We start from the raw sequence: 16622 nt of genomic DNA, 5'->3' as shown, positions 1-16622 counted from the left end.
TATGTTGAGGACCCATGTCGCGTTATGGTGATATGTCGTGTTGGGGTGCCATGTTGAGGCCCAAAGGGCGTGATATGCCATGTTTTGATGTGTTATGGTGCCGAGGCATGTTGTGGTGGTTTTTGGGGTCCGTGACAACACCTATAGGGGAGGTACCCTACTCGAGGCTTGGCTCTCCTTGGGCGCGTCGCGGCATGGGGCCGTAGTGCGTGTCGCTTGGGCATGGTTAAGTGGCTCGGGGCTTCCCCCAGGAATAGGTGAGTGGGGATGGTGAGTGCAAACAGTGAGAGTGAGGGGGATGGGTAGTCTTTTCATGGGGAGAGAGGTGAGTGGGGTGTTGGCCCAATATGAAGGGTTTCATGCATGAGCCCTTGCGTAAGCACCAAGAACGTTCAAGTGCCTTGAGGATAAAGCTCCTTGCCCGTTGGGGGGAGATAACATGGTGGACTGTGGAACCGTGTCGCGTTACCGTGCCGTGTCGCGCTGAGACGCCGTGGTGAGTTGAGAAACCGTGCCGTGTCATGTTGGGGAACCATGTCGTGTTGTGGTGATATGTCATGTTATGGTGCCTTGTTGAGGCCGAGGGGGCGTGATATGCCGCGTTATGGTGTGTTATGGTGCCGAGGCATGTTTTGGCGGTTTTTGGAGTTTTGTTACACTTGGTATCAGAGCGGGACCCCGTGACGCATCGGAGGCGTCTAGAGGCGGGGAGGGGCAAAAATATGCAAAAATAGGCAAAATTTCAAAATTTTTCAGAAAAATTTCGAAAAAATCATAAAAAATTCAAAAAAATTCAAAAATTCATAAAAATTTCAAAAAATGGGAAAACACAAGAAAAGTGGGAAAAGAGTGAAAAGTGACCAAAACGGGATGGAAAAAGCACAAATCGAAGCCGAAAAGCTAAGGATTGAAAATTTGTATGCTTCAAAAAACAAGGTGTTGGCTCAGTGGTTTGACTGCGAAGATGAACGAAGAATTTTATGGGCTACAAAGGTGAATTGGGTGCAGAAAGAGTATATTTTTTCTAAAGAAGAAGAGCGTGACTTGGAAAACAGATTGGCCAGGGTGAAAGACAAACAGAGTGACAACAAGACTCTACTTCGAGCGTTAAATGGAAAGATCAGTGAATGGGTTGAAGAACATAGGAGCCCGGGTGCGAGGTGGTCTGCCTTGCCGTGGCCACCCGGCTTACGGGCCTCATAAGCCCAAACTAAAGGACCATCATATCGAGACACTCCGAAAGGAACAAGCTGGTTGGAATGATAAGAAGCGACTCCATCCTATCACTTTTGAGGCGTGCGAGGGAGCATGTGGTGTCGTGTAGCCAAGGTCTTACGCCCTAGTGCGACTCGCGCGGGAGTTTACTCCCGCCGCATGAAAGTGAAAGGTGAGCCATGAAGCGGAAGTTCCTTCTTCGCTTGGTCTCAACTCGTGATCTCACGAGGTGGGTTCAAGATACGGCTAGACCATGTTGCACTCTTTCAAGAAATTGAGTAGCGCGTGTGGTGACATGTTTGATGCCCACACCTGCTCAATCGCAAGGAGTATACGGTGATGCGTCTGGTACCCGTGTGCACTTGCCGCAGAGGAATGTAATGTGTGTTGCGTGCGTGTCTTACCCTCTTTATGGCGTAATGCCAGCATGACCGCCAAGGGGAATTACCCGAGACACTCCGAAAGGAGACAAGGAATGAGTTTGAAGAATCGAGTGCGGCTCCATCCGGTCTCTTTCGAGGCGAGCGAGAAAGCAGGCGGTGTCGTGGAGCCTAGATCTCACGCCCTAATGCCAATCGCGCGAGGGGAAACCCTTGCCGCGCAAAAGAGTCCGGTGAGCCATGAGCTCGTGCCCTCCTTTGAACTTGGTCTCAACTTGCGCTTTGCGCAAGGTGGGTTTGAATTATGACGAGTGGCAGACTTCATCTTTTCAAGAAGTAAGGTAGTGCGGCGGTGACATGTTTGATGCCCACGCTTGCCTTATTGCAAGGAATATGCACCGGGTCTTGTATGCCCTTGCTGCAAAGAGGTGGATTATGTTTTTCTCGAAGTATCCTACCCAAACATTGGGAAATAAGCAGGGTTCTTTCCTTCTCCAAGGGAAACTTAGGCTAACTCCAAGTTGTCCAACAAGTCGAATAGACTGTTGGGAACTTAAGGTAGTTGAAGCCGGAGACATGGGGCGGAGCTTGCGCACTTACGCCAGAAAGCACTTCAAGGATAGGCCGTAGGGACCTGGGAAGTCCTCGCGAAGGCTTCCCGTCACGAAAGCCGTGGATCCAAGAAGTGATGAGTTACGTCAGGTGAAGGAGTCGTGCAGCCAACTTGGTAACACAAGAGCATGCAGGACCCTCACCCTCTCAATGACAAAGGCACTTACGGGGCAAAGAGACAGAATGCGAGATTCTGAGAGAAGCCGTGTCGCGGGGCACCTTCTCAAGGAAGAGTCACTTCATGCAAACTTGGAAGGGTTGTGTCCCAAGAGATGAACCCTGAGGATAAGAGCACGCGCAATGCCCCTTCATGCCCGTTACAAAAGTGCCCCCGCTCCCCTCGGGAAAGGGAGCAAAGTGCAGGTAGACCCGCAAGGTGGCTGTCTCCAAGCCCCCCCCAAAATCCCCCCCTTAGTGGGACTGCAAATGACTTGGGATCCTTCTGCGGAAGCGTCTCGTCGTGAGGAGTCAAAGGCCCTAAGGGGAGACGAGTGACGACAAGTGAAGGGGTCGTGCAGCAGACTTGGTATGCTAAGTGGTTGTAGGACCCTCACTCTCCCAACGAAACCAGCTCGCGACTGGGAACGAAGTGCGGCTTGTATCGATACGGAGGGAACGTAACATGTGGACAGTTCGAGAAGGTCCTAGAAGGGACCACGCAGCGGATTTGGAAGGCCCGCAGGAATGTGGCAGGTAGGACCACTTCAGTCCTCACCTTGCACCCCTAGGGGATCCCAAGGGGGAAGATTGACCCCTTGAGGCGGCTAACCTCTTCGATGCCGTTGGGTCTCCTACAAGAGACTATGTTACTCAAGTGAGTGGAACGCCACAAGAAGATGGAAGGCCAAAGGCAGGATAGCAGGACCCGCGTAGCACCGTTTGTCTTCGAAGAGTAGGGGCAGAACTGGGAGGATGAAGCGTTGGCGCTCCCACCAGGCCCTGATCTCCCAAGAGATGGACGTTGAGCATGCATCTCAACTTGATCCTTCAGTATGTCAAGGTCACCGGCCGTAAGAGACTCCCCGTCCGGATAAACGACCATGATCTGGGTGGTCTCATTTTTCTTTTTACAAAAATGGATTGTTCACATAATGATATACGCTCTTCATGGGGCCTTCCTCTGGGTGGCCTCGGGAGCTCCGCGACGCTAGGGGCCACCCCCAGCGCTGTTATACCGGTACCGTGGCAGCGTCTGGGTAACATGAACGGGCCGGTCGTCAGACCCTTTGGTGATGCACGGGGACCTGGGGGACTAGTGAGTGTATCACCGGGCTTGAGCCAGGGCCCGAGGGGAGTTACTAGTGCTCCTATCCTCCCACGGCCTCATGGGGGGATAGTATCTCTTTTAGTGGGGCAATGCTCGACCAGTGCCGGGAACGGAGGCACACATTACTCATCAAGGGTGGCACCACCAAGACAGGAGAGTGGGATCCACCCTATTGAGGTCGCACACCCTTCGAGTGCGGGGCAAAGCGACGAGACTTCTCAAGGGAACCAACTCGGTCCCGAATACATTCCCGTCAATGATGCTGTCGAATCTCACCGTGCAGCCCATTCTAGTAGTTTCTATTGTGGGAGAAGACAGGCGTTAGCATCATTTGCCGAGGTGGTCACTCGCTCCAACACAGGAAGCGGGAGGGGAGAAGGGAATGTCCCTAATCCAACGAGGGACCATGTCACCGCTAGCGTAGAGAGGGTGGAGCCAAGCCACCCCACATCAACAAGGTTAACTTCGGAAGGATCGAACATAGAAAGAGCAGCGGTAACCAACACTTCGCTTAGACAAGCGACGGCAAGCGGGGAAATTGAGAAGCTATGCGTGTGGGGCGCTGAGAACTTGTCGGAGCGACCCTTCGGGCAACTCCTTAGATGAGCCTCAGGGGACTTGTGGCACCACATTTTGAAGTGGGACAGGGTCCAGAGCCTCAGGTCTGGGTGCAGCCGTTTCGACATCCTAGTACATCGAAACGAGGCCAATGCATTATTGGAGAGATTGAAGTCGGAGAGCAGGTTTAGTAGATGGCATATTAGAATGTCGGTGCCGTATCACTCACGCCATGCGTTACGCAACGAGACTCGTGAGCGAAAACGTAACGTGAGACCCAAGATTGTATCTCTCAACATAAATGGCTTGCGCAGCAAGCGGGGTGAGGTCGACTACCTCGCTCATAGACTTTCATGGGGAGTGATTGGCCTGCAAGAGACTCGAATCTTTCAAGGAAGTTGGCATATGCGACTCCCAGGCTACACTGCCTTCCAGGCCTTGGGTTCGCCAGAACCTGGAGAGAGAGGTCTGGTTACACTTGCAGCAACGAAGTATCGGGCTTTCGAGCTTAGCCGAACCTCCCCCAACATGTTATTCATTCAACTCCTACCCGCAGGAAAGGAGCCATGGATTCATGGGAACATATATATCCCGCAAAAACAACTCAAGGAGGCAAGGAAAAGCGCACTCAGTAAGCTTGCAGTGGCCCTCAACATACTCATACGCAAGGGCCTTCCGATCATCGTGGGAGGTGATTGGAACTGCAAGCGGAAAGCCTGCACGAGGTGGTTAAGGAGGGAGTGCCCTGAATACTCAATCCTCACGATTCGAGGATCGGCACTAACTTACCACTCACCTAGAGGGAAGGGAAAGTCAGACATTGACTACTTCATAGTCAACCAACAAGCAGCATCTTTGCTAGCGCACGCGAAGGTTGAACGCAATGTGGACATATCAGATCACTGGCCTATCTCATGCTCAGTGAGAGCCTCGACGGATACGAAGGTACAAGAGGAACGTCCACAACCTCCGCGCATTGATGCTTCTAGAGTGGAGCTAGCAGCCCACTCATTCTTATCGAATAACAGGTGGAGCATCTTGAGAGATCTCCCAGGAGAGGGGGGCGACAACGTACGTGTTCTGTGTGAGGAGTTTGAGCACACGGTGAAGTCAATCGCGCAAGAATCCGGGGTGATGACCGTCAAACCCCCACCTCGACCGAGGTGCGGTTTCCGCCTCTCCCCGAAGGCGAGGAGGGCGATCAACCAAAGACGAAAGGCCTGGCGAGTGGCCAGGAAGTTGATACCCAACTCGCAAGAAGGACGAAGGGCCTGGTCCCGGTATCGGAACCTAAAGACGAGAGCCGTTAGAGAGTGTCGGAAGAGCTCCAAAGACTCATTTGACAAGTTCATAGAGAAGGGTGCGGAGCTTCTACGAGAAAGAAACCTCAAGAAATTCTGGACTCACCATAAGAAGTTGACGGGCGAGTGCAGAAGTAGCGGCATTGAGTCGCAACCCATCAAGGACCCATCGGGGAACTTGCAAACGGACCCGGAGGTCCTGAGGAACCTCTGGTTTAGACACTATCAAAAGATCTTTGAGGCAGGAGAAGGACATAGTAAAGACGCGGACTTCTGGAAGAATAAGGGCAACGATCTGCGACTATGGCCTCGAATGCGGGAGGTGGAGAGCCCCATCGAGTGGCAGGAAGTCCTCTTCATGTGTCGAAAACTCAAGCGACACAAGGCCCCGGGAATCGATGGGATTCCCCCCGAAGTCTTCAAATTATTGGCTAGAGACAAGGGACGTAAGGATAATCCCGAAGTACCACGCACCAAGATGGGGGAAGCAACTCTCCACGTGTTGAGAGCTGTCTTCGACTCGGGAGAGATTCCCGAACACATTGATACCTCAGCGGTTGTCCCCATACCCAAGAAGGGGGACCCGACATCAATGGACAACTATCGGGGTATCTCCCTCATCGCAGTGGTACTCAAGGTCCTCTCCTCCATTGTGGCGCAGCGCCTGTCAGATAACCTCGAGAAGAGGAAATTCTTCCTCCGAGGACAAGCAGGATTTAGGCCAATGGAGGAATGCATTGCCCAAGTCGTGACGCTGGATGAAGGGATTCGACGCCGCCATAACGTGGGTAAGCCAACCTACGCAGCGTACATTGATTTTCAGAAAGCATACGATACAGTACCTCATGAAGCGCTATTCATGAAACTACAAGCGGCAGGTGTGGAGGGCAAAACTTTGAGATTTATCAAAGCATTATATCACCGATCCACAGTTCGGGTGAGGGTGGGAGATTCGTTATCCGACCCCATTCCCGTAGAGAGGGGCGTGAGACAGGGGTGCCCCATGTCACCCACCCTATTCAACATCTTCATTAACGACATCATACGGGAGGGTGACAACCTAGGTTGCAATATTCCTGGGTTGAAGGAGAAACTACAAGCTCTGCTATTCGCAGACGACGTGATTCTCTTAGCGAACAACCCAGAAGACTTGCAGAGGAGTTTAGATAGGATTGCCGAATGGGCGAAGAAGTGGGAAATGAGATTCGGAATTAGCAAGTGCAAAGTTACCATGTTTTTTGGTAGCGATGCGGAGAGGACAGCCTTTAAGGCAAGACAATTCCATATTGGCGGAGAGGATGTTGAGCACTGTGCTGAATACAAATATCTCGGCGTGACTCTGGATGAACATCTCTCCATTGAAAAGATCACGAAAGAGAGGTTGGGATCGGGAAGGAAGGCATTATATGCCCACCAACACTTCCTCACCTCACGATCTGTGCCAGTGTGGACCCGTCTGTCCTTCTTCAAATCTTGTGTATATCCCGTATTAACTTACGGGGCGGAGCTTATGGGGGCCCAAAACCAGGGAAAGTTGCGCTCGCTGGAGAGGATGGTGGCAACTGGAATGCGATGGATTGTGGGAAAGAGTAGCAATTCGACGACGGTGGGGGGCGCTACTTTGCACCATGAATTACACATTCCCCCTGTAGCCGCATACTGCGGAGGCCAAAGAACCCGAGCTCTTGCCAAGTACCCACACCTCAAGACCTGGGCGCGAGAGATGACTCGGAATCCAGCCCCAAAAGGTGCGAGAGGTAAGTGGACGTGGGAAATGCGAACACGACATTGGAAGAAACGATACGTGCCTGATGCGCCGCTGAACGCGGTGCGCTCACACGTGTGGGCCAAATGGGACAAACAACATGACTGTGCGTCCCTCAAGCCGTATCTAAAACACAAGTTCGTAGGTTCCACGGGGTACTTATTCCGAAGCAATCTCAGGAGGGGGGTGAAACATGGAGCAGAACGCTATCTACTCTTGGCACGCGTTGGAGGATTGGTCCTTCGGGACAAGATTCACCCAAGAAGATCACAACAATGCCCTTGCTGCAATCAGCCAGAGGCTGGATCTTCACTTTGTCACATAATGCTCCAGTGTGACGCATTTACGGACCTTCGGGACCGTACTCTTGGCAACCTCATTCGAGAGAGTCGAGAGATCCTAGGCCTCGACGGCACCGATGAGGAAGCTGTCATGATCCTCCTTGGAGGGGAGGCAAGTGGGAAGAGGCTACCCAACTGGGTGGCCCCGAAACCGCACTCGAGGGGTGTAGTGGCTGGACATGTTTCAGTCGTTGCATTCCTTGGTGAAGCTATACCGCGATACCTGCAAGAACTACATAGCTCATAAATTCCGATCCCTTGGGAAATGACGATGATACCCCGGAGACATGAAATACATGTGTCACTGAGCTGTATTCTTGCGATATCACCAAACGGTTGGCTTTACTAGAACTGGTTACCTGTAGCAATGGGGTCTTAAGGTAACCTGCGGGAACGGACTCCTCCTACGAGCCGACGTCCAAGCTGGGCATGGCAATCCCTCTGCGGGAACCCGTCGGGATGGGGCGTTTTACCGGGTGAGAGTTAGGGCGATCCTTCCTCAAGTCCCGGACTACCTGGATTCCCACATGGGGGTCTTGGTGCCTACCCTCACTAGCCAAGAAGGGCTAGTCTCCCCGGAGCTATCAACCGAAGGGAGCGGAGGAAAGCGGATGCGTTCGCCGAAGCCGGAGGTGAAAGGGTTTGGCCCTGTGATAGCGCGTACACTAACGTACTATACTCACTTGATGAGCATAGCATGAAGGTGCACACCCGACTCACAAAACAAAACAAAAAAAAAACATAGGAGCAATACAAGAATTGATTTGCTACTGATAGAGCGGGAGTTGAGAATGGAAATCATAGAAGAGTACGGGGAGGGGGTAGGTGGAGACAAGATGCCAGATGAAAAAGGAAAAACTGCGAAACCCCAAGTAATTCAAGCGAAGCCATGTAGTCAAAAGACAAATCTTAGTGGTGATGTACCAGATAAGAAGTGTAAAGCTAGAAAACCTCAAGTAACTCAAGAAAGGCCAGATGCTCAAAAGAAGAATTCTAGTAACAAGAGTGAGGTAAGGGATGACGACGAAAGCGATAGAGATGCTGAGGCTAGAAGTCAGTTGGCTAATGCTAAAAAGTTATTATCTAGTGGAACACTGGGTACAAAAGAGTGCAATGCTTTACAACAAGTGATGTACCTATTGGAGAACAAGCTGGCGGAGCGCAAAGGTCAATATGAGAAGGGTGCCAGGTTGCCAGAGGCCATGAGTGACTCAGAAGATGAAGATTCAGAGACCGGGAAACCGGATACATATGAAGAGCCATGGTTAGAGGAGAGAATAGATTGGGATGCCGAATTGAAAATCCGCGAACAGATGATAGAAGAAGCCAATCAAAGAGAAAGAGAAAGGGCCATGGTACATGAAGATCTAGGCCAGTTTGAGGATGCGATGATGGAAGGGGGATGTGAAGGGAGTCACTGGGGTGAAAGAGAAGAGTGGGTGGCAAATGCACCATACCATAGTCATTGTGACGAACCTGAAGGAGATTACATGTATGAGGAGCCTTTTGAAGATCAGTATGCTAGATACGAAGATTATATGTGGGAAGATAGAGGAAAACAGTTGGAGGGCTATGAGGAACAAGGGTTCGATCCAGAATATGAAGCCAATTATACACAAGGAAAGACGACCTGGGAAGAGGAAAGAGACTATCAAGATGATTATGACAACTTTTCAGAACCAGGGTATGAAGCGGATGCGGACGAGTGGCAGGGTGAAAACGAGGAGGCCTACGGGCCATATCATGAAGAGGATGACCACTTGTTTTATTCAGAGCAACCAATATGGGCAAAGGAGTCCAGTTTCATGTTTGATGGAGTGCTAGTGGAGGAGTGCGCGGAAGAGAAGACGACCTGCGGGTCAATTCCATTATCGGAAGGGGTAGTTCTTGAGGAGTGCGCATGGAAGGGCGAGGCAAAGGAAGCCGAGCCCCAAGCAGATGATACTTCGGAACAAGCGGTGGAGGGATCGGATGGAGAGATTGAGGATGTTGGCGAGGATGAAGGGGATGACTCCTGCACCTGGAGGGAGTATAAAGAAATCAGGGCATACTACTCAGAGACTCCTGGACCTAGGGGGAGTATAAACAATCCAGGACAGGATGGGCTGGGAGCCTGGGAGTTAGAGGGAATGGAGGTGAAGGAAGAACTCGTGAGCCGCGAGTCTAAAGAAACGGCCGTGTATGGAGAAACGGAGGCGAGGGAAGAACTCGTGAGCCGCGAGTCTAAAGAAACGGCCGTGTATGGAGAGATGGAGGTGAAAGAAGAACTCGTGAGCCGCGAGTCTAAACTAACGGCCGAAGGTGATGAGCTTGTGGAGGAACTCGTGAGCCGCGAGCCTAAACGAACGGTCGAACATGACGAGCGTGTGGAAGAACTCGTGAGCCGCGAGTCTAAACGAACGGCCAAACAGGATGAACTCGTGAGCCGCAAGTATAAACGAATGGCCGGAAATGAGGAGCGTGTGGAGGAACTCGTGAGCCGCGAGTCTAAACAAACGGCCAAACAGGATAAGCTCGTGAGCCGCGAGGATAAAGAAATGGCCGTGTGTGAAGGAAGGGTTGGAGGAGAAGGCATGGTACTCGTGAGCCGCGAGGATAAACTAATGGCCGGCACGATACTCGTGAGCCGCGAGGATAAAGAAATGGCCGTGTGTGGAGAGGAGAGTGAAGGAGAAGGCACAATACTCGTGAGCCGCGAGGATAAAGAAACGGCCGGATGTGAAGTGGAGAGTGAAGGAGAAAGGAGAAGACTCGTGAGCCGCGAGGATAAAGAAATGGCCGTGTGTGGAGAGGAGAGCGAAGGAGAAGGCATAGTACTCGTGAGCCGCGAGGATAAAGAAACGGCCGTGTGTAGGGAAAGGGATGAGGAAGAAGGCATGGTACTCGTGAGCCGCGAGGATAAACGAATGGCCGAGTATGGGGAAGAACAGGATGGGGAAGAGGGAAAAGGTGCAAAGGAGCGGACAAAGAAAAAAGCTATTGATACTGCAAGACTCAAGGCGAAGGGGGAGACAACAGAGTCGATCCCGGAGTCCCAACAAACCAAGTCGGCTAGCAAGGGAAGGCATGTATGCTTCAGCAATGAGCTGCAGGTGTTCTCTTGCGAAACTGATGCGGTCAGAGATTGTGCAAAAGTGGCTGATTACGAGGGAAGCGAGCCCTCATACAGCGGAGAAGACGGGGGTACTGGGGTGCCCCTTGTGTGGACAGATGGCGACGAATGGATCTTCTGGAACGGGACTCAAGTTGCAGAGGTGCACGAGGCTGGGGACCTTGTACTTCGGATGAGAGTGTCTTTCAGGGAGCCCACTTCAAACTTGAAGTCTACTTGCGCGTTCAAGTCTATTCCGGTCTCAGGGCCAAAGGGTTGCAACCTGCTGGGTGACGTCATCGTGGTCGGATGGCTTCATGGCCGAGCCGAGCAAGTTGTACGGAGGCTTCACCCTCCTGAGGATCAAAGTCAGATTCGGCTCAATAAGGGGCCTAGCTCATCTGCCAACGCCAAGTGTGAAGGCTTGGCTCCAACATGTGCCCATAAGTTTTATCTCGGCGGAAGAAGGCCAATGCTCACAGCCAAAGAAATGGACTTGGCAGTGAGGGCAAGGCGGTATGCGGTAACCCCGCGTTCCGACTTGTGCAAGCTATTCTGTACTTACTTGCAAAATCAGGCCAGTCAGGGCAGCTTCGAGGTGGACACAGCGAGAGAGATGGCCCTCACGCTGCAAGCTAGACGGTTTGATGGCTTTCATCAAGTCCGTCTAACTTACATGCAGGTGACCCAGCTCAATGTAGCCAAGCAGGGCCTCTTAGTGCAAGCCGGCGCAGTATGGCAATCTTTTAGCAATGGCCTCTGCATTCATTTGCGCATCACTGAGATAAATCAGGCCGGAGAGGGCCAACATAGAAGGCTTCGGCAGGTGTGTGCGGTCAAGTCGGATCTAGCCAAAAAGGGCTCAAAACGAAGAAGAGTAAAGCACGCGGGGACAATGGACCTTGCGAGGAGAGCGCGCCGACACGCAGCACCGCAGGTAAAATCTAAGCGCTTTACAGGTAAACTCCCGAAGATCCGTGCCAGACAGGGCACTCCAAGAAGGAAAAGAAAGACCAAGGACGGCGCGACAAAATGGGATCGGGCGTTCCGCGCAAGGCGGCACGCGGTTTATGCAAAGAGACGATCTACTACTGAAGGAGCCGCGAAGTCCAACATCCCATACACACCACGAAGAACTAAGGCGCGGGGTGGTGGACTGCTGCATGCGGGAACAATGGATAGAGCAAGAAGAGCAAAGAGGTACGTGGCCTTACAGCGCATCTCCACGACATCCTCAAACAAGGCATCATCGACTGATCCGGCTACGAAGAGCCCGACAAAAGAAAGTGCTTGCGACGTCAACACCACACTTTAGCATTGGGAAGATCCAACCAGGTGGAGGCGTCTCAAGGCGGCTTGTAAGTATACTTGAGAGCATAACTATGTAGGGGCATTCGTATATTTACCTTCACTTTTTTGAAGCTAGGAAAGAGGGTTGGGTTTATTCTTGTAAATAACAAACTCTTAGTACCTACTTAACTCGAAGTGGGCTTCGAGTTCTTTGTAGGGGGGGTGTGTATAGGGGAGGTACCCTACTCGAGGCTTGGCTCTCCTTGGGCGCGTCGCGGCATGGGGCCGTAGTGCGTGTCGCTTGGGCATGGTTAAGTGGCTCTGGGCTTCCCCCAGGAATAGGTGAGTGGGGATGGTGAGTGCAAACAGTGAGAGTGAGGGGGATGGGTAGTCTTTTCATGGGGAGAGAGGTGAGTGGGGTGTTGGCCCAATATGAAGGGTTTCATGCATGAGCCCTTGCGTAAGCACCAAGAACGTTCAAGTGCCTTGAGGATAAAGCTCCTTGCCCGTTGGGGGGAGATAACATGGTGGACTGTGGAACCGTGTCGCGTTACCGTGCCGTGTCGCGCTGAGGCGCCGTGGTGAGTTGAGAAACCGTGCCGTGTCATGTTGGGGAACCATGTCGTGTTGTGGTGATATGTCATGTTATGGTGCCTTGTTGAGGCCGAGGGGGCGTGATATGCCGCGTTATGGTGTGTTATGGTGCCGAGGCATGTTTTGGCGGTTTTTGGAGTTTTGTTACAACACCTATAGGGGAGGTACCCTACTCGAGGCTTGGCTCTCCTTGGGCGCGTCGCGGCATGGGGCCGTAGTGTGTGTCGCTTGGGTATGGTTAAGTGGCTCGGGGCTTCCCCCAGGCATAGGTGAGTGGGGATGGTGAGTGCAAACAGTGAGAGTGAGGGGGAAAGGGTAGTCTTTTTATGGGGCGAGAGGTGAGTGGGGTGTTGTGCTACCTCAAAGGGTTTCGGAGGTGCGTCCTTGCGTGAGCACCAAAAACTTTCAAGTGCCATGAGGAATTCCCCGCCCGATGGGGGGAGATAACAAGGTGGACTGTTGAGTCGCGTCGGCGCTGGGCCGTGGCGTGTTACCTTCCGTGTCGCCCTCCGTGGCGTGTTGAGCTATGCCGTGCCGTGGTGCCATGTTGAGTTGGGAAAACCGTGCTATGCCGCGATGTATCATGTTATGGTGCCGTGTTGAGTCCCAAGGGGCGTGATATGCCGAGTTGAGGTGTGTTTTGGGGTGAAGGCATGTTTTTGGGAATTTTGGAGTTTTGTAACACTTGGTATCAGAGCGGGACCCCGTGACGCATCGGAGGCGTCTGGAGGCGGGGAGGGGCAAAAATACACAAAAATAGGCAAAAATTCAAAATTTTTCAGAAAAATTTCGAAAAAATCATAAAAAATTCAAAAAAATTCAAAAATTCATAAAAAATTCAAAAAATGGGAAAACACAAGAAAAGTGGGAAAAGAGTGAAAAGTGACCAAAACGAGATGAAAAAAGCACGAATCGAAGCCGAAAAGGTCAGAATTGAGAATTTGTATGATTCGAAACACAAGGTTTTGGCAAGATGGTATGATTGTGAGGATGAACGCAGGATCTTGTGGGAAACGAAGGTGAATTGGCTAAAGTGTGGATATGGATTCTCGAAGCGGGAGGAGCAGGATTTGGAGAGGAGATTGAATGGAGTAAAGACTAAACAAGTTGGGCTAAAAGAAGAATTACAGGTGCTGAATGACAAATTAAAGGAGTGGTATGAAGAGCACAGAAAATGTTTGAATCTTGATTTATTACATATAGAAAGACAATTGAGGTTGGAAATTAGCGAAGAATATGGAGAGATCGTAGCACAAGGGGGTATGCCGGATGAGAAAGAAAAAAGTATGAAACCCCAGGCAAATCAGAAGAACCCAAGCACAAAAAGGCAGGAAAAAGAAACGGAAAGTGAGTCTGATAGTGAGAGTAGTGAAAGTGAAGTAGAGAAAGAAGGGGACATGTGCGCTGCAGTAGAGGCCCAATTGACAGTGGGGGAAAGGTTGATATCAGAGGGACAATTGAGTCATGCCGAACGTATAAACTTACTACAGGTGATGAACTTATTGAAAAAAGGGTTGGCAGAGCAGAAAGGGAAATGTGGAGCAAAGACCAAGCCACCAGATGTGTTAAGTGAATCAGATGATGAATCAACAACAGATGAACCAACTGCTTGGACGGATGATACTTACTTAGATGAGCAGATAGATTGGGAGGCCGAAAGAAGGATACGGCAACAAATGATGCAAGAGGCACACCAAATGGAGAGGGCTCAAAGGGAAAATGATTTTACTCAATTTGAAGATGCACCAGAAGAGGATGTGTCGTGCGAGGCAAGGCAATGGAGAGAAGAGGAGTGGGGGGCAAATGAGCCTTACCACGAATATTATGACCAGCCTGAAGAAGCCTACTTTGGAGATCAAGAAGAAGAGTTAGAAGAGGACAGGTGGGCCAGAGGGGATCAAGAATGGAACCCGGATTATTACGCACAATTACAAAGGTTCGAGCACGAAGAACAGTACAACGAGTGGGGGCAAGGAGAAAGTGAGGAGGCCTACGGGCCATATTCTTGTAATAACGACTACGAAACACGACAAGCAGAGCAATGGTGGGCTGATAGGCCATATGATGAGGAGCAACCGGAAGAACTCGTAACAGAGTCAGAGAGTATAAATAAAGTTGTGACCAGAGAGTACCTACGGGAACAAAGAGAGGCCTGCGGGCCAGGTATTATGTTTGATGGAGTTCTCATCGAAAATTGCGCAGAAGAGCAGATGGTTGATAAATCAAATCTTCTACCAGATGGAGTGATCCTAGAGGAGTGCAAACTGGAGTATGGGGGCAAGAAAGACAGTGATCAACTTGAAGTTCTCAATGAATGTGCAAGGTACGAGTATGACGATGGTAAGATTGAGGGAATGGGTGTTTGTAGCGCTGAAAACTCCTGCACCTGGAGGGAGTATAAAGAAATCGGGACAGACAATTCAGAGACTCCTGAACCTAGGGGGAGTATAAACAATCCAGGACAGGAGGGGCTGGGAGCCTGGGAATTAGAAGAAGTGGAGGCAGGGGAAGAACTCGTGAGCCGCGAGTCTAAACAAACGGCCGTATGCGAAATAGAGACTAAAGAAGAACTCGTGAGCCGCGAGGATAAAGAAACGGCCGGATGTGGAGAGGAGAAGGGAGAAGGCATAGTACTCGTGAGCCGCGAGGATAAACTAAGGGCCGGCACAATACTCGTGAGCCGCGAGGATAAAGAAACGGCCGTGCGTGGAGAAGGAAATGGAGAAGGCATGGTACTCGTGAGCCGCGAGGATAAAGAAACGGCCGTGTGTGGAGAGGAGAGCGAAGAAGAAGGCAGAATACTCGTGAGCCGCGAGGATAAACAAACGGCCGTGTGCAGGGAAGAGGATGAGGGGGAAGGCATAATACTCGTGAGCCGCGAGGATAAAGAAACGGCCGTGTGTGGAGAGGAGAGTGAAGAAGAAGGCAGAATACTCGTGAGCCGCGAGGATAAACAAACGGCCGTGTGCAGGGAAGAGGATGAGGGGGAAGGCATAATACTCGTGAGCCGCGAGGATAAAGAAACGGCCGTGTGTGAAATGGAGGTGAAGGGAGAACTCGTGAGCCGCGAGTCTAAACGAACGGCCGTGTATGGAGAAACAGAGTTGAGGGAAGAACTCGTGAGCCGCGAGTCTAAAGAAACGGCCGAAGGCAGAGTGGAAGAGGTAGATCAAACTCGTGGAGCCGCGAGTCTAAACGAACGTGCCGGATGGGTTGAGGAACAGGTGGAGGCTAGGGAGACGGGAGATGCTGAAGAACTCGTGAGCCGCGAGTATAAACAAATGGCCGTGTATTGTGACAAGTGGGTGGATGAGATGGACAGTGAAACCAGAGGAGCAGGTGACGATGGGAAGGGCTGTGAGGAAAAAAGGGAAAAGACAGAGACGTGTGCGGAAGAGCAAGATGAATACGATGTGGTGAAAAGGCCCAGGGCGAAGGGGGTGGTGATGACAGAGGAAACCGAAAGACCACAAAAGATTGAGGCAGCGGGAGAGGGGAATCATATACATGCTAATCAAGAACTACAAACACTTTCACACAAAACTTTGGAGCAAAAAGATGGGACTACATCGGCTGAATCAGAGGGAGACAAGCCCTCATACAGCAAGGAAGATAGGGGTGCTGGGGCGCCCCTCGCAGGGACAGATAGTGACGAATGGACGCTCTTGAGGGGGACTCAAGTCGCTGAGGTGCATGAGGCTGGGGACCCTGCGCTTCGGATGAGAGTGTCTTTCAGGAAACCCACTCTGATCTTGAAGTCCACAAACACATTCAAGCCCATTCCGGTCTCGGGACCAAGGGGGTGCAACCTGTTGGGTAACATCGTGGTGGTTGGTTGGCTTCACGATCAAGCCGAGCAGGTTGCACGGAGGCTTCACCCTCCAGGTTTGCAAGGACAGATCCGGCTCAGTGAGGAGCCCAACACAAGTGCAGAAATCAGGTGTGAAGGCTTGGTTTCAACCTGGGTCACTAAGGTTAGTCCCGGCATCAAGAGGCCATTACTCACAGCCAAAGAAATGGATTTGGCTATCAGGGCAAGGCGACATGCGAAAATATCGCATATCAACTTGTACAAGCTTTTCTGGTCCCACTTGCAAAATCAGGCCGTACAGGGCCATGTCGAGGTGGACACAGCGAGGGAGCTGGCCCTCGCGCTTCAAGCTAGGCGGTTTGATGGGTCTCATCAAGTCTCTCTAGCTTGTACGCAG

The sequence above is a fragment of the Lygodium microphyllum genome, unplaced genomic scaffold (assembly GCF_053477565.2).
Source record: "Lygodium microphyllum isolate KBCC unplaced genomic scaffold, Lygodium_microphyllum_v1.1.10 scaffold_414, whole genome shotgun sequence".
Classification (NCBI taxonomy): Eukaryota; Viridiplantae; Streptophyta; class Polypodiopsida; order Schizaeales; family Lygodiaceae; genus Lygodium; species Lygodium microphyllum.
This window is presented reverse-complemented; position numbering follows the sequence as displayed.